The sequence below is a fragment of the Lissotriton vulgaris genome, unplaced genomic scaffold (genome assembly GCF_964263255.1).
Source record: "Lissotriton vulgaris unplaced genomic scaffold, aLisVul1.2 SCAFFOLD_3182, whole genome shotgun sequence".
Lineage (NCBI taxonomy): Eukaryota > Metazoa > Chordata > Amphibia > Caudata > Salamandridae > Lissotriton > Lissotriton vulgaris.
The window spans coordinates 60,334-76,498 of NW_028241688.1; the positions used below are offsets into that span (position 1 = coordinate 60,334).

At 49.6% G+C, this 16,165-nt stretch overlaps 1 pseudogene across 1 annotated transcript in view; it reads left to right on the forward strand.

The window, feature by feature from the left end:
- The window catches only part of LOC147670587 (verrucotoxin subunit beta-like), a 90,332-nt pseudogene that overhangs the window by 59,234 nt on the left and 14,933 nt on the right, over positions 1-16,165 (forward strand). The window lies entirely within an intron of this gene.

Here is a 16,165-nt window from a genome sequence, read left to right on the forward strand (position 1 = left end):
GACCAGTTGTCGCCTGAATTTTAGCCAATTTTAGTTTTAGGGTGCCATTATATCCTTCCACCAAGCCTGCTGATTGTGGATGGTTTGCACTATGGAACTTTTGTACTATCCCTAAGCCACGACACACACTCTTCATCACCCTCCCAACAAACTCACTTCCGTTGTCCGACCATACGACCCGAGGCATTCCGTAGCGGGGAAAATACTCTTTGAGCAAAATTTTTGCCGTGGATAAAGCCGTATTATCCTTAAGGGGGTAGGCCTCAATCCATCTAGAGAATGCACACACCACAACCAAAACAAACTTCAAATTGTGACATCTCTCCATGTGGATAAAGTCCAACTGAATAACTTCGAAAGGGTACGTAGGAGGGGCAAAATGGCCAGGTGGAGTGGGGGTGCCCTTACCAGGATTGTGCATCAAACACACCATACAATTCTTGACCACTCTCTCTGCGCACTTAGTAATCCCATCATTCTTCCATACATGAGATAACAACTTGCATATGCCTTTCGTGCTGATGTGCGCTGTACCATGAGCCATTGTAACAACAGCGAGTACATATGCATCCGGTAACATCCATCTCTGCTTTTCTGACAAATCAACCCAACATCCATTCTCATCCAATCTTCCCGTGCTCTCTTTCCATTTAGTCCTTTCCGTCTCAGTGGCTTCATTCTGTATTCCCTTCACACTCTCAATCGTATCTTCACATATACCAGTCTCTGTTGGCCATCTCACTGAGCTCGTAACATACATTCTGTTCGTCAAATCTTTAGCTGTCTCTTTAGCCGTTTCATCCGCAAACGCATTACCACGACCCACATCGTCCGTCACTTTCTGATGTGCACTACATTTGACTACGGCCACCTGTTTAGGCAATGTGAGTGCATCTAGAAGGTCATTTACAAGCTGTCCATGCTGAATCTTTGTGCCATGCGAAGTAAGGAATCCTCTCTCTCTCCACAATCGCCCAAAACTATGTGCCACACCAAATGCATACTGGCTATCTGTAAACACATTCACCCGTTTATCTTTAGACAACACACACCCTCTCGTCAATGCGATCAACTCAGCCGCCTGAGCCGAATTCTGGCTTAATCTTGCGCTTTCCACAATCGTACTCAATGTTACTACAGCATACGCAGTCGTCACATCACCATTCGGCAACTTAAAACAGGAACCATCCACATACAAAGTACCATCGGGATCTACCAATGGAGTATCTTTCAGGTCAATACGACCCTTAGTTTCCTCTTCAGTTCTGAGATAGCAGTCATGTAGTGCTTCACCACTTGACTCCGTGTCGATCGGCAGCAATGTTGCTGGATTCAACACATTACATCGTTTTATCCGTATATGACTGGCCAGTAACGTCAACTCATATCCAGACAATCTTGCGCTCGTCAAGTGTTGACTTTTCGTTCGATTCAATAGAGTGTCCACTGCATGCGGAACCATCACCGTAAGCATATTATCCATGACTAGACCTGCGGACTGTCGAATGGACGCCGCAGCTGCCGCTGTTGCTCTTAAACAACTCGGCAAGGCTCTAGCTACTGGGTCTAAAGTCGAGGAAAAATAGGCGCATGGGCGTTGTTTGCCGCCAAAAGGTTGCGCCAGCACACTCAACGCACAACCATCCCTCTCGTGAACGTATAGTGTAAACGGCTTACTGTAGTCAGGAGTGCCCAACACAGGAGCCGAACACAACGCATTACGTAATTCAGAAAAACTTTTCTGACACTCTTCAGTCCAAGGCAATGGGGATGAAACATCCTTGCACGTAAGGGCTATCAATGGTTTCGCCAACAATGAAAAATTTGGAATCCATTGTCTGCAATAGGACGTAATACCTAAAAAGGCGCGAACATCTCTCTGGGTTTTTGGCACAGTCATTCGGGAAATCGCTGCGATTCTCTCTGGGGTCAACCGTCTCCCTTCTTTTGACAATAAGTGACCTAAATAGGTAACTTCTTGACAACAATATTGTAGTTTAGAAGGCGATACCGTGTGATGTAAATCATGTAGATAATGCAATAATGATACTGTAGCCGTTTTGCAAATAGCTTCTGTATCAGCTGCCTCTAAAAGATCGTCAACGTATTGAATCAAAGCCGCGCCCGTCGGTAAAACAAAGGCATCAAGCTGACCTTTAAGTGCTTGGCTGTAGATTGACGGACTCTCACAGTAGCCCTGTGGAGCGCGTTTTAGCCTAAAACTGCGACCACCCAATGAGAATCCGAATAGGTCTCTGCTTTCCTCTGCAATCGGGATACTAAAAGAAACATTCTTTAGATCGATCACTGTGAACCAGGAGGCAGATGCCGGAATCATTGTTAGTAAGGCCATGATATCGGGAACCACAGGAAATTGTGGAATCACTATTTTATTTACCTCTCTCAAATCTATTACGAAACGATACACAGGAGGTTTAGTTGGGTCAGTTCGTTTCAGAATAGGCAATACAGGGCTATTACACACGTTTCCACGAGTTTCTTCAACAACACCTTTTCCAATTAGATCATGAACAATCGCCAACAGCGCTCGTTCGCCATCAAGAGAGATACGATATTGAGGTAAACGTGGTAATCGCACGTTCGGTTTCAATTGAATCACATAAGGTGGAATGTCTAACAGACCCACATCATTGGGACCTGTGGCCCATAGTGACGCAGGGAGGGAACTCAATTCCGGTGGGAATTTATCGACCGATAAATACATGGGAGAGATCACTCTCCCCCCTAATGTAAGCTCCACTCCTTCGGGGGAACAATATAAAGTTGCATATAGTCGTTTTAATAAATCCAGACCCAAAAGATTCTCACCACAACCTGTAGATAGAATCAGTGGAGCCATTAGCTCACGAGGTCCAATCGTAAGGGGCAAAGGACTAGAGACTGGGTTACTAACAGGGGCGCCAGAGAATCCAACGGAAACGTTTGTTAAGCCAGACAAGGGTGCGCCAGGGAGTTTCGAATGCATGATGGAACTTTTCGTCGCACCAGTGTCTAACAGAAAAAGGCTCAACTACGCCCGATGTAGCCACTGCAACGTAAGGCCCACTCTGATCGACCGGAACTGATACTACTCCCTCTCTTTGTCGTTGGCTATCCTAGTAATGGTCGTTTGCAACAGTCTCATGCTCTACGTAATAATCATCCACATTATACTGTGCAGATCGAACTGACCCCGCATTCCGCTGGTCAAAACAATTATTCGTATCTGATTGATTTTGATGGCGATCAATCTGATTTTGTGGTGAACCACGACCTCTACCTCGTGATGCCTGTTGAGGACCACCACCACGGTTTCCTCGTATCGACACACCATTCAGACGGTCCCGTAAGGCCGGACAATCATATTTTATGTGTCCCTCTCTCTTACAATATGCACACTGATTATACCCAAGTGAAGATCTATAATCAAAGTTGTCAGAGCGCGGCTGCATCCTATCGGGTTGTGCTCGCGGTCGATACTGCTGTTGTGAATCATTCTGGTTTGATCGTGGAGGATATGCTTGCTGCAACAAAACCTTCGTTTTGAGCTCCTTTGTTTTCTTTTCTACACGATCACTTTCTTCCTTTTCCCTATTCTCATAATATTGGGCCGTTGCTAATATCTGTGCAGTGGTTGAAACCGCCCACGCACTTTCTGAATTCTTCAATTTGTTGCTTAGCTCAGGCAACAAATTCGACACAAACTTGTCGACAAATAACCGCTGACCTCCTTCAGCGCCCATGTCCTGGCCGCTGTGGTCGACAAATGCTTCCTCAAACCTTGTGAAGAAATCCGAGACACTCTCGTCTTTCTTTTGCTTACAAGCTGATAACTTATCCCAGTTCACCTTCATCGCCGGCATGAGAGTTTTCATGAGCGTAATGATTTTCTGAGGCAAATCCAAGATCAGCTGTTCAGGTTTAGCCCCACCAACTTGTAAGGCATCAGCCGCTAGTAGTGCAGCCCAATCTCCACCTAACTCATTTGCGTGGTTTGCTTGGCGAATTTTCGCCCAAACTGGTTGCGGTACAACATTTCCGAACAACATGTCGATATCGGCCATGTTCATAACGGAAGCTTCCACCAATTGGGACAGCTCCTTATAATAACCAGCCGGATTCTTACGCGGATCAGGCAAGGATTGCTTCACTTGCAAAACTTCCGATCGTTTCCATGGTAGGTGTATCCACACTCTTCGAAAATGCGGTAGAACCACAGGGTTAGCATTAGGATCACCAGGCACCCAAAGTGGCGGAACCTCTCTCATGGGATACTGACCAGGAGCCGCTTTCCAATTCTCAGTGGTATCATCTAATGACACCCGAGAATGCGCTGTGGATCTGACTGCTAACAAGCGTTCCAAGGCACGTCGTACATCTCCACCTACAATCATACCGTTCAAAAAGTGACTCTGGAGTTCAATTATATCGGGCGGTACATTATCTACATCATCGTTATACCATTCTTCCCTCAAAAAGTTACACATCTCTTCAAACACGAATCTCTGCGTAGGCTCATTAAACTGAGAAAACGTGTCAAAGACCACCCGAGTAGTGTAGTTAGCAGGATGTCTTATCCACCTATGTGCCATGGTTACTAACGTCTCTTTCTCCCTACCACTAGGGATCTGACTCCGTCTCTGAGGAGTTTCAGATAAATCAGACGGGAATAACGGACCAGAAAGTGGTGAATAAAGGGTAGCAACAGAGTTAGGAACACGCTTACGAACAGAAGGAGAAAGAAAAACAGGGGCAACAACACTGGAGGTGAAGGAAGGCATAGTAGGAACGGACAAGGTAGTCGGAGTAGCAGAAACAACAGTCTGCGAAGGTACAGGTACAGGGGCAGTAGGAACAAGGACAGGTGGTGGAACAAACGTAGGGTTAACAACGGGCTGACCCGCAGCCGCTGGAGCAACAAGAGGAGCTACAGGAGGAGCTACAGGAGCAGTAGCACCCTGTACATAAGGAGGTGGTGATTTCATTAAATACGATAACAAGGAATCCTCTTTCGAATCTTCTCCTTTCTTATCCAGACTAGTCGGTAAAACCGGATAACATTTATCTATTTTCATGTGATGCAATCTAGTAGAAATTTCCATTTCCTTTTCTTCTTTTTCCTGTTTACATTCTCGTATAGTTTGCATTATCGGAACGAACCCTTGTTTTTGATCCTTTTTAAGTTGTTTGATTTCTTTCTGCTTGGCCTCTTTACGCCATATCCGAAAGGAATCAAACATAGCTGGCCTAGCTTTCTTTAAAAATAATTTAGCCTCAAGATTGTCTAAAATCGAAAGTTCAAAAGTTCCATGTGGTGGCCATCTAAGGTCACCGTCTTTCTTTGTATAGCGGACCCAGTAATCATTATATATTATAGGACCCACCCCATGTCGACTATAAAGATCATGTATCGGAGTTCCAACTGGAGGTATCGGACACGAGTCCTCCAACCGGGAATCCATTTGCGCATTTGAAGATACGAAACAAACCACTATGGCTAGGCATCGTGCACACTAACCTAGTATCAAACTTCAAGGATTACCGAAGTAATTAAACCTCGTGTAAGTCAAAACCCTCGGTTTTTGGCAATTGCAACTGTCAAATAATACTAAGAACCAATACTAAGAACCACAAGTGCAATGGAACCATGCAATACAACAAAGCCGTAAGGCTACCACAAAGCTCGGAGAGCTAACAACAAAGCCTGAGGAGGCTACAACAAAGCTCAGTGAGCTATTACAATGAAGCCTTAAAAGGCTACAACAAAGCTTTCGAGAAGCTAGAACAACCACTAAGGACTGGGAGCGACCCACAAATACTTAACTCAGAACTTTAATGGCGTCACCAGGAAGGCCCATCTATCGTCTCGCTTGTACGTAAGGTCTGCGCCGGGCGTCGAAGACAGGTCGACAGTCAGGGCATCGGTCCGTCGCAGCCGTCAGGAGGCGGGAATCTTCGCAGGGAAAATCTTCGGGCCACTTATTTCGACAACAGGATCGATGAAGCGGGGTGCACCTTCCCTCGGAGATTTCACACGAAGTTCCTCACGATCATCAGGCTTTGGACCGGTACCGCTGAAGTCGCCCCACGTTGGGCGCCAACTGAAGGACTGGACTTTTAACAGAACCAGCGGTGCCAGGGAACAACACCTATAACCTTCATGGGATACCCGTTTCGGCGCACAACTACAGAGACACGGGACACTTCCTTCGGCGTCAAAGATCAGCGTTTATTACTGCAGGGAAACAAGAGTCATTAGAAGTACATAGGCATGTAGGTTCTGCGAGTCTGCTTCGAATTGCATATGTAGGTCGCTCTCTTTTATACTGTTGGAAATGGGATCCCCGGCTGGCCAGGGCTTTCGCCAAAGTCAGTCAGAGACCACCACACCCAAGTCAGGGCAAGGGAGTTACACGCCAAGATAACCCCTACTCACCCTCTAGGTAACGTGGCGCGAGCAGCAAGGCTAAACTTGGAGGCGATGTAAGTTAAGTATTTGCGCACGCACCCCAGCAACAACTCCCAGGGCCCACCACAAAGGAAACTCCACACAAGGTTATATAAAAATAGCCTTTGTATTACACCAAAACACATTAGATAAAACACACACTTTACAATGTGCCAGCGGCATGGGCAGAATTTACAAGGGATTATTTACAAGACAGGGCCACCTGGACCACTGTCAGGAATCAGAAGTAGCACTTTCAGAAATAGCACTTAGTACATAGAATATAGCACATAACACAGTAATCACTGGTAACCAGGACCTCACTAGCACCACCTGTACTAGGGAGAAAACATCCACCTATGTATTACAATACCTGTAGGGGTGTAAGAGGAAAATACATGATGCAATGCATAACATTCATTCAGAGGTGTAAAGGCACATGACGCATAAACAATACATTCAGAGGTGCATAGAAAGTACAATTGCGCCAAACTCACGTAAGTCACCACTTGTGACTGTCCCTAGGCCCTCTGGCCTTGTTGGGGCTAGGACGCCCTGTGTCCAATGTCCAGGGTCCTAAACGTGGCAGCTGCCCACGAAGTGCTGGGCAGCTGTGTGGCAATTGATGGGGCCAACGTGGGAGCCTCTCTAGGCTCTGCCCCACTGACTGTCTCCTGAGCCTCTCTGGGCTCGTGAAATAAATGGCCCCCGAGCCTCTCTGGCTCGCAAACCAATCTGGCGCCTCAAGCCTTCTCTCCGGGCTCACAACCAGGTGGGGGCAAGGTGGGGCCTTCTGGGGCCACTCCCCCACAGACACCAAATGCCCTCTGAGCCTCTGGGGCTCGTGAATACAACTTGCCTCTGAGCCTCGCAGGCTCCACAGAAATCACTTGTGCCCCCTAAGCCCCTCCGGGCTCTAAAGCAACAATGGCCGCCGTTGGAGTCCCCCTCCTGGGGACTCGAGCACAATTGGGGCACCTGGAGCCTCTCCTGGCTCTACATAAGCAGGATGCCCCCTGAGCCTCTCAGGGCTCACCAACAATTCCTCGCAGGAAGGGAGAAGGGGCCCAGGTCACGGGGGCGGCACCGAAAGCGTGCCCGACACACCCCCCAACCGCCTCACTCAGAGCCCCACTCACCGGTCTGGCAGGCAGCTGTGTCACGAGAGCTCCCGCTCCTCGGGGCTCGCAGCAGACTTCTTCCCTTTCTCCTGGACTGGTGGAAGGTCCGGGGCTCTCCCGACACTTGGGAGCCCCGGGCAGGACGCTGTGGCTGCTTCCGGCTTCTCTGTCCTGCCCCCGGCCGGCCTGACTTCCGGGTCGCGGCTGCGGGGGCGGGACTTCCGTCGGGCCGCGCTCTGGTTGGCCGGCCTGACAGACCACTTCCGGGTCATCGCGGGCAGCGCGGCGACCCGTTCCAGGCACCTTTAGGCGGGGGCTAAAGTTACCGAGGGGTCGGCACCCTCGAAGAAAAAGAGAAAACGGGCGGCAAGGTCCCTGGCAGGGTGGGCACCTGCCAGGCGACAAAAACCCTCGAGAATAAGCGAGGTGGCACTCGCTTGGGGCGCCAATGCCGGGTGGGCACCGGCCTCTTCAAATAAAGCGCTCCAAAGCGCTATAGCCGAACAAAAGCGCTCCCAGGCGCTCCGAGGAATCTGCAAGCGCTTCCAAGCGCTAAGAGGCAATTCCAGCGCTCCCAGCGCTAGAGGACAGCCCAAAGTCCAGCAAAAGTCCTCCAGGGGGGCAGGGGGGGCAAGGCTGGTCCCAGAGCCAGCACACTGGGTCTCCAGGCAGGGAGACACCCCAAGTGGCGATCCTCTGGCCCAGCAGCAGCAGCAACAGCCCCCTCAGGATCCTGGAAGAGAACAACTTCAGTGGGGACACAGCCCCATTTTTATACAGTGCATTCCTTTGTTCAAGGGTGCAGAGTGGGGGCGGAACCAGTCGCAGCTGGTTCTTGAGTTCTCTGTTTACCTCAACCACCCTCTCTATTCACTGGCAGGGCTTGGGTCATTAGACACACCACAGGGGGGCGGAGCCAGCATTGTGTGGGGAAAACCCAGCCCATCCAGGACACAGGTACACTCCTCCCACACATCACTCATGCTAATCTCCCACTCACCACCGGGCAGACCCATCCAGACTTCCTGGAGCCTGGCATGCCAGCCAGCTCCAGCCAATCACACGCCAGCACCCTCACAGCACACGTACAGCCATGTCTAGAAATGGTGCTTCGCTACTAGACACATACATGCTGTATACACCATCTCGCAGCATTCACTCTCATGAGTTCACACATACCAGACTCAAGCCTGTACACCCCACGCATCAGGAACTACCAGGGACACATACATTCCCCATGCATTCCTATGGGTGGGCAGGCCTAGCTCAGCACATGCACTCAGAGTGCGCACGCACTTTCCACTGGGACACAGTGAAAGTGCGCACAATCCAAAAATCACCATCTCCAGGTCACCATTTCACGCAAAAAGTCTAGGGATGAACCTGCCCTAAGGGCCAAAGTCCAACATAACCCCCTTCCAGCCAAAACGCAGGGGAGACCAATCACCACCGTGATGGACTTCCCTGCTTGGGCCGATAGAACACGGACGCGGGCCCACAACTGCAGGGACACCCTCCTGTTCTACGCCATGGTGAACCCAGGGGATTCCTTCTAAACACACTGTCTGGACCAACTGGGCTACCCCACTGGTACTCCCAAGTTGTCCGCGGCCAGGACCAGGCCCTGGGCCACCCAGGTGCCACTGGTCCATGCCAATTCGCAGAGCGGGGGTTAGTAACCCCTGGCACATAGGAGCCATTCTCCACTCTTCCTGTCTGCAAGACAGGACTAGACTGCCACTGGTTCTCCAGCCTAAGGCCTACAACCTCAGGCGGACCAGGAGTCTCAGGGAAGGCTCTCCTCCCCCTACCTCTTCTCCTAGGGTTCCTCCTCCCTCTGCGAGGGGTACCCCTAGAACGCCATTCCAACCCAGGGCTAATCCACTCAGGTTGCACCGGGGTCAGAGGTGGGCTCTCCCACCCTCTGCACCCCCTTCCAGAGGTCTGCCCTCTCCCACCTGGAGAAGTTCCTCTGGAAGAAGAACTGGTCAGGACACTGGTTACAGTCGTCCTACCCTTCAGGTCAGGCTGATCCTGAACCTGGCCTTCCAACCTCTGGTCTAAAACCTTCGGTGGAACAATTGCCTGGCACTCCAGGACTTCTGGGGACTTACACTCCATCCCCCTGAGGCTAACAAATGTCACATCTGTTGTGTGACTGTCTGTCTGGCGCAGATCTCCCGCCCTCTGTCCACCTGACAGTGCGTGAAGATCCCCCAGACCAGAAGTGTTGTTACCATGGTCACTACACGGGAACCTAGCCCAACTGGGTAGTCCCTGACCCACTGGTCCTTCCACTGGGGAACTCCCCCAATCACTCCTCACTCTGGACTCCTGTACCCTCCCTACCGGAGCGGTACTGCCAGTCTCTAGAACCACAGGAGCTCTGGTTACAGACACTCCAGGTCCTCTACTCACTAGGAGATCCTCCTCAAGTGGACTAACAGGACAGCCTAGGTCCCCAACCTGGTGTTCCCTCAAGAAACCACCCAGGTTCTGAGACAGGGCTTCGGGCCTCTGGGGGCTCTCAGCCACCCACTGACTCCTGCTCCACTGAGCCAGGCAGTCAGCCCCTACACCCTTCTCACTAACCAGGGACCTAGCTGGGCTACACTGAGCCTCTTCCACCACGCTGGGCTGGAAGATCCCTGACCCACTACTTTTGGAGTCACTCACCAATGACTCTACAGAACCTCTGGTCCCTTCCCAGCGGTCTGCTTCCTCTGCCAGCTCACATGGTTCAGACAATCCACACCCTAACAGGTGTTGGCGCAACCCTGGTGAACAACAACTGAGCAACTGCTCTCTGAGAAACATATCGAACAATAGGTCCCAATCACATTTCGTGGGCTCCCGTACCCAATCACACAGGGCTTCACAACAGTCATCCTCAAAGTCTTCCCAAGACTGATGAGACGGTTTCCTAAGGTTCCTAAACCTCAACCTATTCTCCTCCTCTGGGGAAACAGGAACCATACTCTGGGAACTGGGACTTTCTAGACTGAGATTTAAATAGCTGACACCACTGGACCCAACCCTCCCTGGGGGATCCAGAAACTCAACACTGCGCGCAGGGGATAGTCTACCCTCCAAAGCTACTTTGCCTCTGGTGGCGGCCCTCTCAGCCTCCTCTATCCTGTCCTGCGCTAAGACCCTCTCGGTCTCCAGCTGTTGCTTCTTAACCTCCAGCTGTTGATTTCTAATGCCCAGCTGTGCCATAGCCTGGGCATGCTCCAACCTGAGCTTCTCTAAAGCCAGCTGGTGCTCCCTTTCGCTCCTCCTATCTTCCAGCTCCTCTGGGGACAGGGAAAGGGATGAGGCGCTGCCTCCTAAACTGGACCCAGCAAGGGACTCCCTATCTATGGGGTCCTCACTATCTGCTGGCGTCCCTGTGCTATCATCTTCTCCCTCCTCCTCAGACTCTTCAGGGCTCCCCTCTGACCCACCACCCTCATGGTGTGAGACCCGGGCCCTCTCCTCACTGTGCTCACGCTCCCAGTCCTCCTTCTGCCATTGGATCAGGTTACCCCTCAGTTGGGACTGGGTGTCTGACTCATTCACTGCAATGTCTCTCTCTTCGCAAAACTCTCTCAGTTCATGCAAAAACAGACCCCAGACATTAAAAGCAGACTCCATCTTGGCAGGATGATCACAGACACATGCAACATAGGGGACTGAACAATCTGAAGTAAGAGTACACAATTCCAAAACTTCAACAATCTCCGTATCAAAGAGAACTCATACTCATGCGTCCAGGAAAACACACCATTCATCCACACACACCCTCCCCTCGGATCGGTAAGGCAGTTTCTACCACCCCTGACTTCTCAACCTGACCAAAAGCGACACAGGTACCAAACTCTGGAAGCAGGGCGGGGGACAAATGTACTGAACACAATCAAATGACACTCTTCAGGAGAAGAAACAATGGAATTTCAAAAACAATCCCCTAAAATGTGGTCATCTAAAATGCAGAGTTTTGTGGTGCAGCCAGCTACTACTAAGGTACAAGGCAAACACAAATCCTTATCCTCACCGCTTGCCGCCAATGTTGGAAATGGGATCCCCGACTGACTTTGGCGAAAGCCCTGGCCAGCCGGGGATCCCATTTCCAACATATACAAAATGTTGCCATTGCACAACATGCGGACAAAAGATTACAATCCAGTTCCCACAGTAAAACTTCAAAAAGGGTCGCTTTCATGTGTTCAGAATCTCGGAACATAATTACAGTAGCAGTGCCGGTTCCCAACTGTAAAAGTATGTCTTCCCACCATTAGGCATACCCATTAGAGTTGTAAATGACCAGGAGAAAGAGACAAGGACAGCTGCAAGGAAGTCAGACACGTGTAGAGAAAAGAGTGTGGGGGTAATATCGGAAGCATGATCGTGGGATCAAAGAGCTGGATCCCACCGCCTGCACGGCTGTCACAATAGACCGGCACGACCAGATTACCCTCAAGCTGAGCCATCTGCCTTCGCTGTGCCATTCCTCCGGCCATAAAGACGCATGAAAGGAATATGCGTCTTCCGCAAGGCTTGGGAACTAGAGGGTCAGGGGGCGAACAGTTACCTGCTCGCTGGCTACGTGAGGGCAAGAAACAAAATGGATGCCGTATCTGAAATGGAACCCGAGGGTTCAGATGAAGAACACGTAATATTAGGCGAACCCTACCAGGTAGTGTAGCAAAAATGCATACACTTCCTGAACTCGCCATTTACGGTTCGTAGATACCAAACTCGTCCATATTCGGTAATGCCCAGAACGTCGTAATAATTTTTACGGACCCTCAACCTGAGCCAACAGGCCCCGGAACCCCAAAACCAGGAACAAAAGACGAGGACACCAATTCACACCAGAAGCGCAGGGACCTGCCAGGAAGATGAGAACCGAGAGTTCCAGTACCCCCCGGGCACCCAACAGCACCGCCGGAAACAAAAACCATTAAGGGAAAGCCAGATGCAGGGGCAGGACAAAAAACCTGCGACCACATAGGCAAAACACGGATCAACGAGCAAACCTCCCAAGGCAACCACCACAGCAGTAGACACCAATGGAGACGCACCCAGGCAAGCACCAACAGGACAAAAGCCCATGCCAGGACAAAGAAAAAGGCCCTCCTGGAAAGCGCAAAGCCGGCAGCCCGAACGAGAAGGCCGAATAGCCAATCCGGGGACCCAAACTAAGCAAACAGCACCAGGCACTCCCAGGAGAACACCCGACCAGGCAGTAAAGAGGCCCGACTCACACCACTTAACGAGAACAGACAGAGCCAGAAGAAAAGAGGCCCAGGAAAGGACAGCACCAAAGTGCCAAAAAAACAACAGGGGCGAACCCCGCAAACACCCCGGAGCATGAAGCAGGAGAGAAACCGCCCAGGAGAGCAACAAGAAGCCCCCTCAGGGCCGGGGCAAATCCCAGAGAAGCCAAGGAACCGGCGACATAAAACCGACCCAGCAGATTGGCAAGCCGTGCACTCCCCAAGGACAGCAAAGGCTCCCAGCACCCGGGAAGGGGCACCCAGAACATAAAGACCACTGGACCAAGAAGGTAACGTCCGAAGCCACACAAGACCTGGACCCCACAGGGGAGGCCGCACAAAGCAACAGGAAGACCCAGGCTGACACGCAACAAGGTGCAAACCAGCCCAGACCCGGCCAACTCCCCAGATCAGATCAAGCTCACTTTGTTAGTCATGTGGCGAGGAAGACTAACGAGGAGGTAATGAATGCATGTGTATTTGTGCATGCGTGCTGTGAATGGTTGTGAGTATGCGCTTGTGAATGATGGATGAATTTGAGCATGTTTGTGAATGGATTGGCATGATTGAGTGTGCATGTAAAAGGGTAAGTCGGATTGTGGTCACTACTGGGATAAAGGCTTGGAAACCTCTGGTCCGGTCTTGCAGGTAGCAGTGCTCAGAGTTAGGAGGGAGCCCCACCCTTGTGTAATCACGTCAAATTCTGCATCTCTTGATAACAAAGGCAATCACTAGAACCACTTCAACCCGAGCCCTAGCTCCTGATTAATCCTGTGAGTGAATGCCTTCAGTTTCCACAGAGCTAATTTATTTCACAAGCACAAAGTCTACAAACAGAAGTAGAGACAGTTCACTTCATGTCCTATGCTGTGCTACATAACCCACCCAATCACAGCACCTGGGGGCGAATATGGCATTGGGAGCCGGGGAGAATGTTAACAGGTTAACTAACACAAAAGGCACAAAATCTAAAACTCACGGTTTCCAAGGTCTCGAGGTGCCTGCTGCGGCCGGTGTGTTAGGACACCTCACTCTGAATTCCAAAACAGCAAGCAGCCGAAGGAGGGGGAAGCGGTCTGGGAATTCCTTGAAGGGTCATGGGGTTCGGCGTGAAGTCACGCAGGAAACTGATTCACTTGACAAGAGGAAGCGCTGGCTAAGGCCTCTCCCCTGGAGTCAGAGAGAGGGCCATTGAGACACTCCAGGACTGAGCTACAGACTGCATCAAGTCAGTGCTTAATTTGTAAGAGTATAGGCGTGAGGGCAACTTACATCCTTTGAAAACACTGGAGAAAGCCAAGATCACCGATGCCGAACAGCAAAGCTGCCCAGACTCGAGTTTCTTCACCCACCCCACATTTCCTGACCTACTCCTCATTCCTCTCACTCCTGCGGGTTCTGCTTTGTCCCTGCACTCTCCCTTCAACCCTGTTTTCCTTTTTTTTTAAATGAAAAATAAGTCAGGTCTCCTAAAATGGGTGTTGGTGGCCAGCTCTGGCAGACTGCCAACCACCGGCACTGGTGAAACTTCTTCAATGGATTAGCATATTAAACGCGGTGCATGGAGGTGTGGCTAAGATGCACAATTTGAACTGTGTCATGGGTTCGAATCACTAATGTCTTCTTGGCTAATTTGTGAGATCTAGAAAAAATCTTCTCTCTTTTTAATTGCATTAAATTCACTTGTATGTCGTAAATTGTGAGCAATTCAGAGAAGTGATTCACTTTGGGCTACCTCATATGCAGGCACGTTCATTCATTACAGCCATCACAGTCTTCACTCTCCACTCGATGTTGCTGGAAATCTGACCTTCTTGGGGGTACAAATCCAACCTGAAATCTTGCCCAGATCTGGTATCTGAGGCACCAGACCAGTGGCGGCTGGTGACATTTGAAAGTGGTGGGGCAGAAACTCGGCAGCATACTGCACCGAGAAAATTTTGAAAAAATAGTGAAAAATGGTGCCACCTTAATACCACTGGTACAGCACCTTTTGCAAATCCACACTTGTAGTTCAGTCCCTTCTGCAGAAACATGCTGCTACGAGCCAACTAACCCCACTTGTATGACTGTCGCCTAATGTGGCCATTTTCAAAACTTGCCTGCGACTGTGAAATCTCCCCACTTGACCAAATTCTGGGATCCTATCCAAAGCATTCTAATACACTGAGCATTATTTTGATTGATTGTTAGATTAAAGTGCACCTTGGATAAATTCAGTTTGGGATGTGCTCTAAATAGAAAAAACACTCTTGCGTATCAATTACTAAACAACAAGGTTGCTCCACTTAGCACAACATTGGCTTGTGTATACTGTACATGAAGAGCTGACATATCTAGGCTCACTCAAAGCATAATGTCAGGGCATGGGGGCCCATGTTTAAAAGCTTAATTTTAATATTTGTTAATGCCGGGAGGACAAACGAATGTAAAACAGAAGCATTCAAAAATAAAAAAAACAATTTGAAATAGTATATTTTTACATGATATTTGCTGTCATTTACATGCTAAAACCTTTGATGGCGAGACTCGTTGTTTTAGCTCTTAGAAGTCAGGCCACACTAATGGCTAGGCTCGACCCCATGAATTGCTGGCTAGCCCAGTTCTAATAGCCCCCAACACACTAATATTGGACTGTTCCAATTTGCCAACATGGGGCTAAATCCCCAAACCTTTCATGTTACAGGATACACAGGTGTGTACATCCACCTTTGGCATCTAATAGTTCTGGAGATAGACAGGATCATTCAGACAGTCTTCTGGTTGAGAAGGACTCCTCTAGTAGCTGTGCAAATGGCATCAGACCCGTACTATACACATGAATGCTCGATGGGCCCATCCCAGAATACTAGTATTAGTCTTTAATCCATGAATACCCCTCACCCACTGATGTGCGGCCCACCTCTCCCTTCCATCTCAGCCTCATGTACTGTTTGTACGTTTATATGCATGCCTAGTTATGCGTTTGCCCTCTGTTAAAAAGTAACTGATCACATGTCTTCTGCTGCAGCAACTTTGTTTTTGGAACCCCCAAATGCACATTACAATGAAATCCAACTGATCACAGCTTCAAAAAAACAAGCCTTTATTGCTATCAAAATTATTTCATGTACAATGCTCAAGTTATCAAATTATCAAATTATCAAATTGCGGCTGGCAAAATTCTAGTGCTAATATGCGGCATTATACAGATGACTTTCCGAAAGAAAAAAGCAGCCGGTAGTTTGCACGCGCGTTGCCTTCAACCTTTACTTAACACTGTCGGCAGAAGACAAGCACATTCATTCTGAGAATCTGGATTCCAAAGACACCCTCAGTGACGGAGGCTGCCATCT